Here is a 14,553-nt window from a genome sequence, read left to right as displayed (position 1 = left end):
AATTTTATTTGCAGAAGTTTCAAAGTGTACTGTGGAGGTGGGCCTCAAGCTGGAAGTATGTGAGTAGCCAAAATGGTGGAGTTCCCCCATAACCAAGGTGTGTGATACCCCACCTAATTCCTGTCTCAAGAGGATGATAGGAGGTGCCCCGCATGGACATTGGTGGTGACCCACCAGGGAACTGCTAACATACTAAAGACTATGGCCCAGATTCACGTAGGGCGGCGTAAATTTAAGCGGGCGTAGCGTATCGTATTTACGCTACGCCGCCGCAACTTAGAGAGGCAAGTGCAGTATTCACAAAGCACTTGCGTCCAAAGTTACGGTGGCGTAGCGTAAATGTGCCTGCGTAAGCGCGCCTAAATCAAATGAGGAAGAGGTGGGCGTGTTTTATGCAAACTAATCATGACCCCACGTAAATGACGTTTCGAACGAACGGCGCATGCGCGCGCATTCTCAGTATCACGTTGAATTTTCAAAGTAAATTACGCCCGCTCAAAGCTTAGTCGACGTGAACGTAACCTACGCACAGCCACATTCACGGACGACTTATGCAAACGACGTAAAATACGACGCTGTTCGTACGTTTCCGACGTCCATACCTAACATGACTTACCCCTGCTTTATGAGGGGTAACTTTACGCCGGTCCGACGCCTTATGTAAAGACGTATCTTGATACGCCGGGCGCGCGTACGTTCGTGAATCGGCGTAGCTAGCTAATTAGCATATTCAATGCGGAAATATACGGAAGCGCCACCTAGCGGCCAGCGTAAATATGCACCCTAAGATACGACGGCGTAGGAGACTTACGCCGCTCGTATCTAGGCAACTGTGAGGCGTATCTGATTGTATGAATCAGGCGCCGAGTTGCGACGGCCCGCACTCAGAGTTACGACGGCGTATCTGGGGATACGCCGTCGTAACTCCTTTGTGAATCCGGGCCTATGATACTAGCTGCTGTACTTTTGATATCTCTTGGAATAGACAACCTCAAACAAGGATTTTTGGACATGGTAGCAAAAGTCCACACATCATTTTAGTTTTTTTACTAACTTTATTGAAATTCCAGCATCAAATAAACATAGGCAACATTACACTTGCTATACAGATATAAACAGGGGCGGACTGACTATTGGGACTCTCGTGCACTACCCCCATGCCACTAGGGGGCCCCATCAGGGTTGCCAGGCTCAATAAAACCAGGGACAGTATGTAAAAATTGGTGTTTTTTTTACATCTGTCCCTGATATGTCCGAAAACGACATGCTTTTGATGTGAAAATTCTGAGATTTTAGCTGCCCGGCCTCTGCACTGCCTCCAGGTGTGGTGGCCATCTGTAAGCCCGGGGACCCATAATCTTCTATTGCCCGGGGGCCCCATGAGTTGTCAGTCCGCCCCTGGATATAAACCATGTGTCCAGCTCTCTAAAATCTAAGCTTTTAATTTACAAGGTGTCATCACTACTCTGTTTATCCCTTTGGTGTAAGCAGCAGTAAATCACCTCTGATAAGATCAACAGCATTCTCAGAGTAATCTGTTCTCCTCTGGTTTGGGGCCAGCTTCAAAACAAGGCTTCAGACAAACTTTGTTAAAGCTCTCTGAACACCGGTCAAAGCTCCTGTCGCTAAATTAAATGGTTAGCTTACAGTCCTGTTTACACCTTGCTTTTGCTTTGCTTAAAAAATGATACCCCATGTCGCTTTAGTGGTGCTTCAAAACGTCTTCAATGCCTCCATAGAAGTCTATGTTAAAGCTTGCTTGAAGCACCTGCAGCTTTTGAGAGACTTTAATTCAGCTTTAGCTTCGCTTTGTTTTGGTTTTTGTAGGTATGAGATATCAGCACACATCTGCCAAGCTTTAAAAGAGCATCACCAAAGCATCACTAAAACTTCACCTAAGCATCATTAAAGCTTCATCGAAGCACCACCGAAGCTTCATTGAAGCACCACCTAAACATCAAAAACACATCATAAAAGCATGTTGAAGCAGTAGGAGCTTTAACCACTTAACGCCCGCCGCACGCCTATTTACGTCCACAGAATGGCACGTACAGGCAGATGGGCGTATATATACGTCCTTGCCTTTTAGCGGGTGGGGGGTCCGATCGGGACCCCCTCCGCTGCGTGCGGCGGGCGGCTTACCTCGGGGAGCGATCCAGGACGACGGCGCGGCTATTCGTTTATAGCCGCTCCGTCGCGATCGCTCCCCGGAGCTGAAGAACGGGGAGAGCCGTATGTAAACACGGCTTTCCCGTGCTTCACTGTGGCGGCGTATCGATCGAGTGATCCCTTTTATAGGGAGACTCGATCGATGACGCCAGACCTACAGCCACACTCCCCTACAGTTGTAAACACACGTTAGGTGAACCCTAACTCCTACAGCGCCCCCTGTGGTTAACTCCCAAACTGCAACTGTCATTTTCACAATAAACAATGCAATTTTAAATGCACTTTTTTGCTGTGAAAATGACAATGGTCCCAAAAATGTGTCAAAATTGTCCGAAGTGTCCGCCATAATGTCGCAGTCACGAAAAAAATCGCTGATCGCCGCCAATAGTAGTAAAAAAAAATAATAATAATAAAAATGCAATAAAACTATCCCCTATTTTGTAAACGCTATAAATTTTGCGCAAACCAATCGATAAACGCTTATTGCGATTTTTTTTAGTAAAAATAGGTAGAAGAATACGTATCGGCCTAAACTGAGGAAAAAATATTTTTTTATATATGTTTTTGGGGGATATTTATAGCAAAAAGTAAAAAATATTGCATTTTAAAAATTGTCGCTCTATTTTTGTTTATAGCGCAAAAAATAAAAACCGCAGAGGTGATCAAATACCACCAAAAGAAAGCTCTATTTGTGGGGAAAAAAGGACGCCAATTTTGTTTGGGAGCCACGTCGAACGACCGCGCAATTGTCTGTTAAAGCGACGCAGTGCCGAATCGCAAAACCTGGCCTGGGCATTTAGCTGCCTAAAGTTCTGGGGCTTAAGTGGTTAATGTGTGTTAAAGCCGAAGCAAGTGTAAATGAGCCCTTAAGGAGAAGAGAAACGTTCTACAAATGCTTAGAACTCAGGAGAACTGGGAATGCCGGCTGTAATCTTGTGAAACATCACATAATCTTGTGAAAGATTACAGTAACCAGTATGAAAAAGTGAAAGTAAAGCCAGTCATAGACAGTTCGAATCATGTATGGCCAGACTTAGTGTGCCCAAATGTATCAATCGATCAACTTGGGTACAACCAGCCTTCTGGATTTTACATGCAATTATTGCTAGTGGTTGTAATAGCCGCTAGCAATAATCACTTTATTCTCTCGGCAGGGATGGCTTTCCCCGTCCCTCAGCAGCACAATGGCGGACTCCCCCATCAACACTGACTGATTGATGTGTTGCCTGTATTGATAAGGCATCGAGCAATTATTTTAAAAAAAAAATCTGCAACCCATGGTTGCAGGAAAGAACTTCACTCTGTCTATGGCTGGCTTAACATTCACCAAATAAAAAACTTCATAATAAAAATAGAATTTTAAAGTTAATGCCCCATTCACAATTAACAAACACACCATAACTATACAACATTATAATTATTAATATGTAAACAATAATCAGACATGTGCTTTGTCATTAATAATGGTATCTAGTGAAATGGTTGAACCTGTATCTGTCATGCAGCTATATACCATCCATAAAATGTTAAAATAAACCGAAAAAAAAATAATTCAAACTAAATTCTAAAAATAAGAATATTTTATATACATTTTTAATATAATTATAAATTATTTATATTTGATACATTTTTAGAAATAATTAAAATCTATAATTATAAATATTTAATATAAAAATAAAAAAGACTGGGGAAATTAATTCCAATGATGTGAGCACACAACGGCTGAAAATTTCATGTAGCCAAATAATTTAAAACCCCCAATAGCCTGACCATTGCAGTAATGCAATGAGTTCTCCTGGTTAGGGGCTTAATTTCTTTGGCTATAAAGTGGTACACCTCAATGACCCCCTCTCAGTTCAGCTGAAACATGTCCCTGATATCATTTTCAGAAAGCTCATCCAGGACTGTATGGCCCAGATTCTTACACGGGCAAGTGCTGTATTCTCAAAGCACTTGCTCCGTAAGTTGCGGCGGCGTAGTGTAAATCGGCTGGCGTAAGCCCGCCTAATTCAAATGTGGAAGGGGGGGGCATGTTTTATGTTAAACTACTGTGATTCGACGTGATTGACGTTTTTCACGAAAGGGCGCATGCGCCATCCGTGGAAATCTCCCAGTGTGCATTGCTCCTAATACGCCGCAAGGACGTATTGGTTTTGACGTGGACGTAAATTAAGTCCAGCCCCATTCACAGAATAGTTACGCAAACGACGTAACTTTTTTAAATTTCGACGCGGAAACGACGGCCATACTTAACATTGGCTGCGCCTCATATAGCAGCGGCAACTATACGCCGGGAAAAGCCTAACGTAAACGTCGTAACTTTACTGCGTCGGCCGCGCATACGTTCGGGAATTCGCGTATCTAGCTAATTTGCATACTCGACGTGGAATTCGACGTAAGCGACACCTAGCGGTCAAAAAAAAAATTGCAGTGTAGATCCAACGGCGTAAGAGACTTACGCCTGTCGGATCTAATGGATATCTATGCGTAACTGATTCTAGGAATTAGTCGCATAGATACGACAGCTCAACGCAGAGATACGACGGCGTACCTGGAGATACGCCGTCGTATCTCGGTTGAGAATCTGGGCCTAAGTGTCCTGAACACACAAGGTTGTCTGAGCCTAACATTTCTGATCCTATTCTGGGCTTTGCAAACAGCGGCCAATGCATGCAACAGCTATTATAGCTGATAATAGGAGTGTATCCTCGACATACACATTTTTTCTCTGGCAGAATTTATGATTTCTTGGCCATTTTTCAGAGAATATGAATGATAACACAAACTTTTCTTTCACTCATGGTTAGTGTTTGGCTGAAGCCATTTATTATCAAACAACCGTGTTTACTCTTTTTAAATCACATTGACAACAGAAACTACCCAAATGACCCTGATCATAAGTTTACATACCCTGTTGATTTTTGGCCTGATAATAAGAACACAAGTTGACACAAAGATGTTTGAATGGCTAATAAAGGTAACCATCCTCACCTGTGATCTGTTTGCTTGTAATTAGTGTGAGTGTATACAAGGTCAATGAGTTTCGGGACTCCTGACAGACCCTTGCATCTTTCATCCAGTGCTGCACTGATGTTTCTGGATTCTGAGTCATGGGGAAAGCAAAACAATTGTCAAAGGATCTCCAGGAAAAGGTAGTTGAACTGTATAAAACAGGAAAGGGATATTAAAGGATATCCAAGAAATTGAGAACACCAATCATCAGTGTTCAAACTATAATCAAGAAGTGGAAAAAATTAGGGGTTCTGTTGAATCCAAACCACAGTCAGGTAGACCAACTAAAACTTCAGCCACAGCTGCCAGGAAAATAGTTTGGGATGCAAATAAAAACCCACAAATAACTTCAGATGAAATACAGGACATGTGGTGTGGCTGTTTCAAGATGAACAATAAAGAGGCACTTGAAGATGGGCTGCATGGTCAAGTCGCCGGAAGAAAACCACATTACGCAAATGCCAGTATCCCGCTTACAATACGCCAAACAGCACAGAGACGAGCCTCAAACCTTCTGGCACAAAATCATTTGGAGTAATGAGACCAAATTTAGCTTTTTGGCCACCACCATTAACGCCACATTTGGAGGAGTGAACAAAGCCTATGATGAAAGGTACAGAGGTGGATCGCTGATATTTTGGGGATGTGTGAGCTACAAAGGCACAGTAAATTTGGTCAAAATTGTTGACAAGATGAATGCAGTTTGTTATCAAAAAATACTGGAGGAACATTTGCATTCAGCAGCCAGGAAGCTGCGCATGGGATGTACTTGGACATTCTAACATGACAATTATCCAAAACACAAGTCGACCTGTCATTGGCTACAGCAGAATAAAGTGAAGGTTCTGGAGTGGCCATCTCAGTTTCCTGACCTCAACAGAGATCTCAAACATGCAGTTCATGCAAGACAGCCCAAGAATTTACAGGAGCTGGAGGCAGAAGATAAAGAGCCTCATCCACAAATACCACACACAACGTTAAGCTGTCATTGATGTTAACCTCTTGACCACTGGGCACTTAAACCCCCTTCCTAACCAGACCAATTTTCAGCTTTCGGTGCTCTCACAATTTGAATGACAATTACTCAGTCATACAACATTGTACCCATTTGAAATGTTTGTCCTTTTTTTCACACAAATAGAGCTTTCTTTTGGTGGTATTTGATCACCTCTGGGTTTTTTATTTTTTGCGCTAAAAAGAAAAACGACTGAAAATTCTGTAAAAAAAAAAAAAAAATCTAGTTTCTGTCATATTAGCGGGTTATTTCTCACACACAGCATATGCATACCACAAATTACACCCCAAAACACATTCTGCTATTCCTCCCGAGTATGGCGATGCCACATGTGTGAGACTTTTACACAGCGTGGCCACATACAGAGGCCCGACATGCAGGGAGCACCATCAGGCGTTCTAAAGCACCCAGGCCAATTCTGACATTTCTCTCCTACATGTAAAAATCATCATTTATTTGCTAAAAAATTACATAGAACCCCAAAACATTATATATGCTTTTTTAGCAAAGACCCTAGAGAATACAATGGCGGCCGTTACAACTTTTTATCTCGCATGGTATTTTCGCAGAAATTTTTTGAACGCGTGTTTTTTAAAAAAAAACTGTTTTGTGCTTAAAACAAAACAGTAAAGTTAGCCCAATGTTTTTTCATAATGTGAAAGATGAAGTTACGCCGAGTAAATAGATACCCAACATGTCACACTTCAAAATTGCACACACTCATGGAATGGCGCCAAACTTCGCTACTTAAAAATCCCCATAGGCAACGCTTTAATTACTTTTATTGGTTATATGTTTTTAGATACAGAGGAGGTCTAGGGCCAAAATGATTGCTCTCGCTCTAACGTTCGCAGAGATACCTCACATGTGTAGCTTGAACACCGTTTTCATATGTGGGCGGGACTTACGTATGCGTTCGCTTCTGCATGCGAGCACACTGGGACAGGGGCGCTTTAAAAAAATGGGTATTGCAGAGTATTTGGGTATTGCAGAGTATTTGGGTATCGCGCAGGGTATTGCAGAGTATTGGGGTATTGCAGAGTATCGCGCAGGGTATTGCAGAGTATTGGGGTATTGCAGAGTATCGCGCAGGGTATTGCAGAGTATTGGGGTATTGCAGAGTATCGCGCAGGGTATTGCAGAGTATTGGGGCATTGCAGAGTATCGCGCAGGGTATTGCAGAGTATTGGGGTATTGCAGAGTATCACGCAGGGTATTGCAGAGTATTGGGGTATTGCAGAGTATCGCGCAGGGTATTGCAGAGTATTGGGGTATTGCAGAGTATCGCGCAGGGTATTGCAGAGTTTTGGGGTATTGCAGAGTATCGCGCAGGGTATTGCAGAGTATTGGGGTATTGCAGAGTATCGCGCAGGGTATTGCAGAGTATTGGGGTATTGCAGAGTATCGCGCAGGGTATTGCAGAGTATTGAGGTATTGCAGAGTATCGCGCAGGGTATTGCAGAGTATTGGGGTATTGCAGAGTATCACACAGGGTATTGCAGAGTATTGGGGTATTGCAGAATATTGTGGTATTGCAGAGTATTGCGCAGGGTATTGCAGAGTATTGCGCAGGGTATTGAGGTATTGCAGAGTATAGCGCAGGGTATTGCAGAGTATTGGGGTATTGCAGAGTATTGCGCAGGGATAGCTGAGCTGGGATGTATGGATGACTGGATCTGTGACTGCAGTTGTCACAGATCCAGCCACAGTGCTGCTGCTGACACCCGCTCCCCCCCCCCCTCCTCTCACACTGTACCGAACGGTACAGAGTGGAGAGGGAGGAACCGGCATCATCAAATGACGCCGGTTTGTTTACAAGTGATCGCTCCATCATTTGACGGAGCGATCACGTGGTAAACGGCCGCTATCAGCGGCAATTTACCGCGATCCGTGATGCGCCGGGTCTTCTAGACCCGGCGCTCACGGATGATTCCAGGAGCGCGCCCCAGGGGGCGCGCAAGTGGAGGATTCTGGGAGGACATCCCAGGGACGTCCTCCCAGAATAACTCGACCGCGCTGTAGCAGTAAAATGGCTATGGCGCGGTCGGCAAGTGGTTAAAGGGGGCAATACACAGTATTAAGAACTGGGGTATATATATATATATATATATATATATATATATATATATATCATCATACCCTTCACATTCCTCTCCTGTACATACTGCCCCCATCATACCCTCTGCACCCCTCTCCTGTACATACTGCCCCCCCCCTTGATACCCTCTGCACTCCTCTCCTGTAAATACTGCTCCCATAATACCCTCTGCACTCCTCTTCTGTACATACTGCCCAAACATACCATCTACACTCCTCTCCTGTACATACTGCCTCCATCATACCCTCCGCACTCCTCTCCTATACATACTGCCCCCATCATACCCTCCACAGTCTTCTCTTGTACATACTGCCCCCATCGTACCATCCGCGCTCCTCTCCTGTACATACTGCCCTCTGTCATACTCTCCACACTCCTCTCCTGCAGATTCAGATGTAAAGGGAAATTGAGTATTCAGATGTAAAGTGGAAAAAACCCTGTGAATTCAGATGTAAAGGGGAACTCTATGGATTCAGATCTAAAGGGGGACTTTTGTGATTAACTCCATATGATTAGAAATGTTATTTAATCACAAAAATATATGTAAAGTGTATACGAAATTAAAAATTGCTGTGCTATGCTTTGTACATAGGTAATTAATTTAATGTACTACAAAAAAAATACAAAAATTGCCATGCTAAAGTGTTTGTGTTTGGCTTGATGAAAATATGGCAACCCTACTGCTAAGTTCTTTTAAAAAATGGTATGCAAGTGTACCTAGAAGGATTAAAGAATTGAGGCTGTTTCGAAGGCAAAGGGTAGTAACACCAAATATTGGTTTGATTTGATTTGGATTTTTCTTCTGTTCATTTACTTTCTATTTTATTTATTAATAAAAATAAACTATTAACACTATTTCTGAAAGCATTCTTAATTCACAGAATGTTTTTACACTTCCCTAAAACTTTCGCTTTGTATTGTATATTCTGTATATATAGTGTATGTGTCCCATATAAATATACACAGTATATAAATATATATATATATATATATATATATATATATATATATATATATATATATATATTTTTTTTTTAAGTTTCTAACCTACTCTATCATTTTTTTTGGGTGTGTGTGATGGGTGGGGCAATGTGATTTTTCACTGTTGCCTTGGTGGCTCTGAAGGCCGAAGAAGGAAACCAATAAACTTACTCCTTCCTCCTTAATTTTCAGGCCAATTTCCTCCTGAAGAAGCTTTGCTTATGGCGAAACATAAAGAGAATGTAACATCTGTATCTTGATCAAGTATCGATCGAACCAAATACTGTTGAATGATACCATACAGTGATTATTGGTTTAACGGAACAACATCTGTAACCTTATACAAGTGGATTAGCTAAAAATGTAGGGATGAGTCGAACACCCTGCTCGGTTTGCAGCAGAACATGCAAAAAAATTGTTCTAACAAATGTGAAAAATGTGAAATGTGAAAAATGTGAAAAATCAAAAATGCTAATTTTAAAGGTAAATATGCAAGTTATTGTCATAAAAAGTGTTTGGGGACCTGGGTCCTTCCCCAGGGGACATGTATCAATGCAAAAAAAAAGTTTTTTTTCTCTCATCCACCCTCGTTTCCTGCGGCCTGCCAGGTTGCGTGCTCGGATAAGGGTCTGGTATGGATTTTTGGGTAAACCTCACACCATTTTTTTTTTTATTTTGTCACAGGGTTCCCCTTAAAATCCATACCAGACCTGAAGGGTCTGGTATGGATTTTGAGGGGGACCCCTACGCCATTTAAAAAAAACTGGTGCAGGGTTCCCCTTAATATTCATATCAGACCTGAAAGGCCTGGTATGGAATTTAGGGGGACCCCCACGCAATTATTTTTTTCATATTTTGGTTCAGCGTTTTTTTTCTCTCATCCCCCCTCTTTTCCTGCATCCTTGCAGGTTGTGTGCTCAGATAAGGTTCTGGTATGGATTTTTGGGGGGGACCCCCGCATCATTTCTTTTATTTTGGGGCGGGGTTCCCCTTTACTCTGACCCTTTACAGGCCCTTTACTCTGACCTGTGATCAGCCGAGTCTCATTAACTCAATGATCACAGAGTGCGCCGCATGGGCAGGAGGTGGGTAATCTCTTCCTCAGGGATGATTAGATGTCTTTCAAGTTATCCAAAAAATATTACCACTTCTCATGATGACTGCCCATATCAACCTCCACTTGCTTGTGAGCAGGGGTGAATTCATACAAGGATCACAAAGATTCCTATACCATGGAAAAGGGACTTGTGAAGATTATGCAAGGCCCATTTTTCACTGCTGTTCACACAAACCAAGCTGTGCAGGTCTGCTCCTTAGCACATCTCTGAGGCCGGGTACTCACGACCAAACATGTATGGTGAAAGCGGTCCGTCGGACCGTTTTCACCATACATGTCTGCCAGAGGGCTTCTGTACGATGGTTGTACACACCATCGTACAGAAGTCCGCGCGTAAACAATACGCGGGGTGTGTCCGCGGTGTCGCCGCGTCGATGACGCGGTGTCGCCGCGACAATGACGCAGCGACGTGGGCGGCCCGCCTTTAAAATGCTTCCACGCATGCGTCGAAGTCATTCGACGCATGCGAGGGACGGCGGGCGCCTGGACATGTACGGTAGGTCTGTACTGACGACCGTACATGTCCGAGCGGGCAGAATTCCAGCGGACTGTTTTAAAACAAGTCCAGGAATATTTGTCTGCTGGGAAAAGGCCCGGCGGGCAAATGTTTGCTGGAATTCGGCCCGCTCGCGCCCACACACGACCAAACATGTCTGCTGAAACTGGCCTGCGGACCAGTTTCAGCAGACATGTTTGGTCGTGAGTACGGGGCCATATGCTTGTGAACACATTATGCATTTTTCTTTTTTGGTTGCCTTCAAAATCCTATAAGAGTGTCTTTTTCCCATTTTAAGAACAGAAAAAGGGATGGTGGCAATCACTTCCCTGAACAGAATAAACATATAATAAAAAAATAACAAAACGGTAAAGTTACCCAATTATTATTATTTTTTTTTATTTAATTTTTTTACACTTTTTTTACACTGGTTTTTATCACTTTTATTCCCATTACAATGAATGTAAATATTCCTTGTAAAAGGAATGGTTCATGACAGGTACTCTTTATACTGAGATGCAGGGTTAATAAGACCCCAGGCTGGAAAGCATGAGATAAAATAAAATCACAATCTCATGCTTACCAGCCGCGATCGTGGCTTTGTTTACAACCGTGGTGACCATGTGGTCGCCGGAAATCTCTATGGTCATCATCCGGCAACGGCCGATTCTTTCTCCGGGTTCCACGATGGCACAGAAGAGCCTGGAGAAGCACCAGAAGGGCAGCGGGAGGGGGGGATGTCCCCTCCCTCCCGTCGCCTGTAAGCAGGGCTGGACTGGGACAAAAATTTGGCCCTGGACTTCATCCAGACTGGCCCACTTTGACAGGTCTTTACCATGGCGGCCGGACAACTCCCGCACAACCCCCCCCCCCCCGAGCCCTCTTTTCCCCTTCACTAGCCACTAGCCGTTCTACTTTATTAGAGTAGAATGGATGGCACTGGTACTCTTATAGGCAGTACCAGTGGGGAAGCTAGACATTATTTCACCCGGGGCAAAGAATCAGTTTGGTGCCCCCCTTATGAGACAAGATTAGGCAGAAGTGAGAAACTCCCAGGCCATAGCTGTTGAGTCAGCTGTCTGTCCCCTCCCCCCCGCTCCTCTGGTCCTCCCCCTACTTCTTTGCTCCCCCCAGGTGAGCGCTGCGGGGAGGGAGAGGAGGTGAGCGCTGCAGGAAGGGAGAGACAGAGGAGCGGAGGGGGGCGGCGGTCCGCTGTCACTGAAGCCAGCCCACTGAGCCATCGGGAAACTCCCTGTAGTCCCAATGTAGTCCCAATGGCCAGTCCATCCCTGCCTGTAAGAACGATTATGCAGTGGAACTGCCACTATGATCATTCTTATGGTGCACAGAATTGCTGGCTAAAAACGAGGATATCTGAATGATCCCTGTAGATGCAAGCATCATTCAGATATTCCCACTGAAAGTCAAAGACGTCATATGATGTCCTTGGGCTGGAAGTGGTTAAAGACATTTAGATATTCCCATAAAATATAATATACAAGTATTATGTTTATATGGGAAACATATTACAAACCCAAGTAGTCAGAGACAGCATCAGCAGGGTGGACATTAGGTAAAATTAAAGGGATTGTAAAGGTAAAAAAAAAAAAATCCTTAAATAGCTTCCTTTACCTTAGTGCAGTCCTCCTCCACTTACCTCATCCTTCGATTTTGCTTTTAAATGTCCTTATTTCTTCTGAGAAATCCTCACTTCCTGTTCTTCTGTCTGTAACTACACACCGTTATGCGAGGCTTTCTCTCTGGTGTGGAGAAAGCCTCTTGAGGGGGTAGGGGGTGAGCAGGAGTGTCAGGACGCCCACTAATACACAGCTCCTTTCTCTATCTGCAAATCAGAGAGCGTCCTGACACTCCTGCTTGCCCCCTCCCCCCTCAAGAGGCTTTCTCCAAACCAGGGAGAAAGCCTTGCATTACGGTGTGTAGTTACAGACAGAAGAACAGGAAGTGAGGATTTCTCAGAAGAAATAAGGACATTTAAAAGCAAAATTGAAGCATGAGGTAAGTGAAGGAGGACTGCACTAAGGTAAAGGAAGCTATTTAGGGATTTATTTTTTTACCTTTACAACCCCCTTTAAGCTCCAATAAAAGGCTTTTAGTCCTGTTATGTAAAAAAAAGAAAAAGTTACCTGTAATGAGGTGTATCCCACGGCCAGACACTTCCCATTCTTATAGATTTCTCATTCAGCCTCATAGTATACAGTAGCTTACTCTATACTTCCAGCCCCCTGCAGCTATGACTGCTGTGACTCTCATACACAGAAGCTGCAATGTAGAGATTAAGCCAGTTAAAGCATATAGCCTGAAACTGATGATTCATAGTTTTTTTTTTTACTTTATGGAAGATAATAGATTTAAACCTACTTGAATTATTTAGGTATTCTAAAGGCCCGTACACATGATCGGATTTTCCGACGGGAATTGTGTGACGACAGGCTGTTGTCGGAAAATCTGACCGTTTGTATGCTCCATCGGAAAATTGTTTTCAGATTTTCCGCCAACAAATGTGGGATAGCATGCTTTACAATTTTCCGCCAACAAATGTGGGATAGCATGCTTTACAATTTTCCGCCAACAAATGTGTTGTCGGATTATCTGATCGTGTGTACAGAAGTCCTTTGGACAAAACTCCAAAGTACAAACACGCATGCTCAGAAGCAGTGCTAACATAACACAACATTGGCCGAATTTGCCCAAAGGGTGGCTCTAAACATGTAGTTTTGTGTTTGTTGGTTGACAATTTTTTGCCATTTGTATGCAAGACAAGTTCATGGCCAACGCCCTTCGGACAAAAGTCCTACACTGTGTCCGCGGAAAATACTATCGTGTGTACCAGGCTTAACTGTTAGAATCAGTTCACAAAGATTATCACTTCTCTGCTTCTCATAATATCAAAGGGCCAGATTCACAAAAGGGATACGACGGCGTATCTCCTGATACGCCGTCGTATCTCTGTTTCTATCTATGCGACTGATTCATAGAATCGGTTACGCATAGATATCCATAAGATCCGACAGGTGTAATTGTTTTACACTGTCGGATCTTAGGATGCAGTACCGCGGCCGCCACTGGGGGGAGTTCGCGTCGTAAACCAGCGTCGGGTATGCAAATTAGGAGTTACAGCGATCCACGACGGATTTTCGCGTTCGCTATGTCGCCGCTAGTCTAGTTTCCCGTCGCAAAGTTAGTCGTCGTTTTGGGTGCCCTAACTTTAGTCAGCAATCGTATTGCTGTCTAAAGTATGGCCGTCGTTCCCGCGTCGAAATTTAAAATTTAACGTAGTTTGCGTAACATGTCCGGGAATACGGAAGTACGCTACGCGCGTCGCCCTTTCAAAAAATGACGTCACGGCGCGCAAAGCACAACGGGAATTGCGAAACGGAGCATGCGCAGTAGGTCCGGCGCGGGAGCGCGCCTAATTTAAATGGCACACGCCCATTTGAATTGGCCCGCCTTGCGCCGGAGGCTGCCAGCGTAGTTTTCATCGCAAGTGCTTTGTGAATCAGGCACTTGCGATGAAAACTTGCGGCGGTGTAACGTATATACGATACGTTACGCCGCCGCTCACCTACGTGAATCTGGCCCATAGACTTCAGGCAGGCAAGACTTGTCTACGAAAGTTAGGAGGAAAAGAAATCAATTGATGTATT

The sequence above is a fragment of the Rana temporaria genome, chromosome 6 (genome assembly GCF_905171775.1).
Source record: "Rana temporaria chromosome 6, aRanTem1.1, whole genome shotgun sequence".
In the NCBI taxonomy this organism is placed as follows: Eukaryota; Metazoa; Chordata; class Amphibia; order Anura; family Ranidae; genus Rana; species Rana temporaria.
This window is presented reverse-complemented; position numbering follows the sequence as displayed.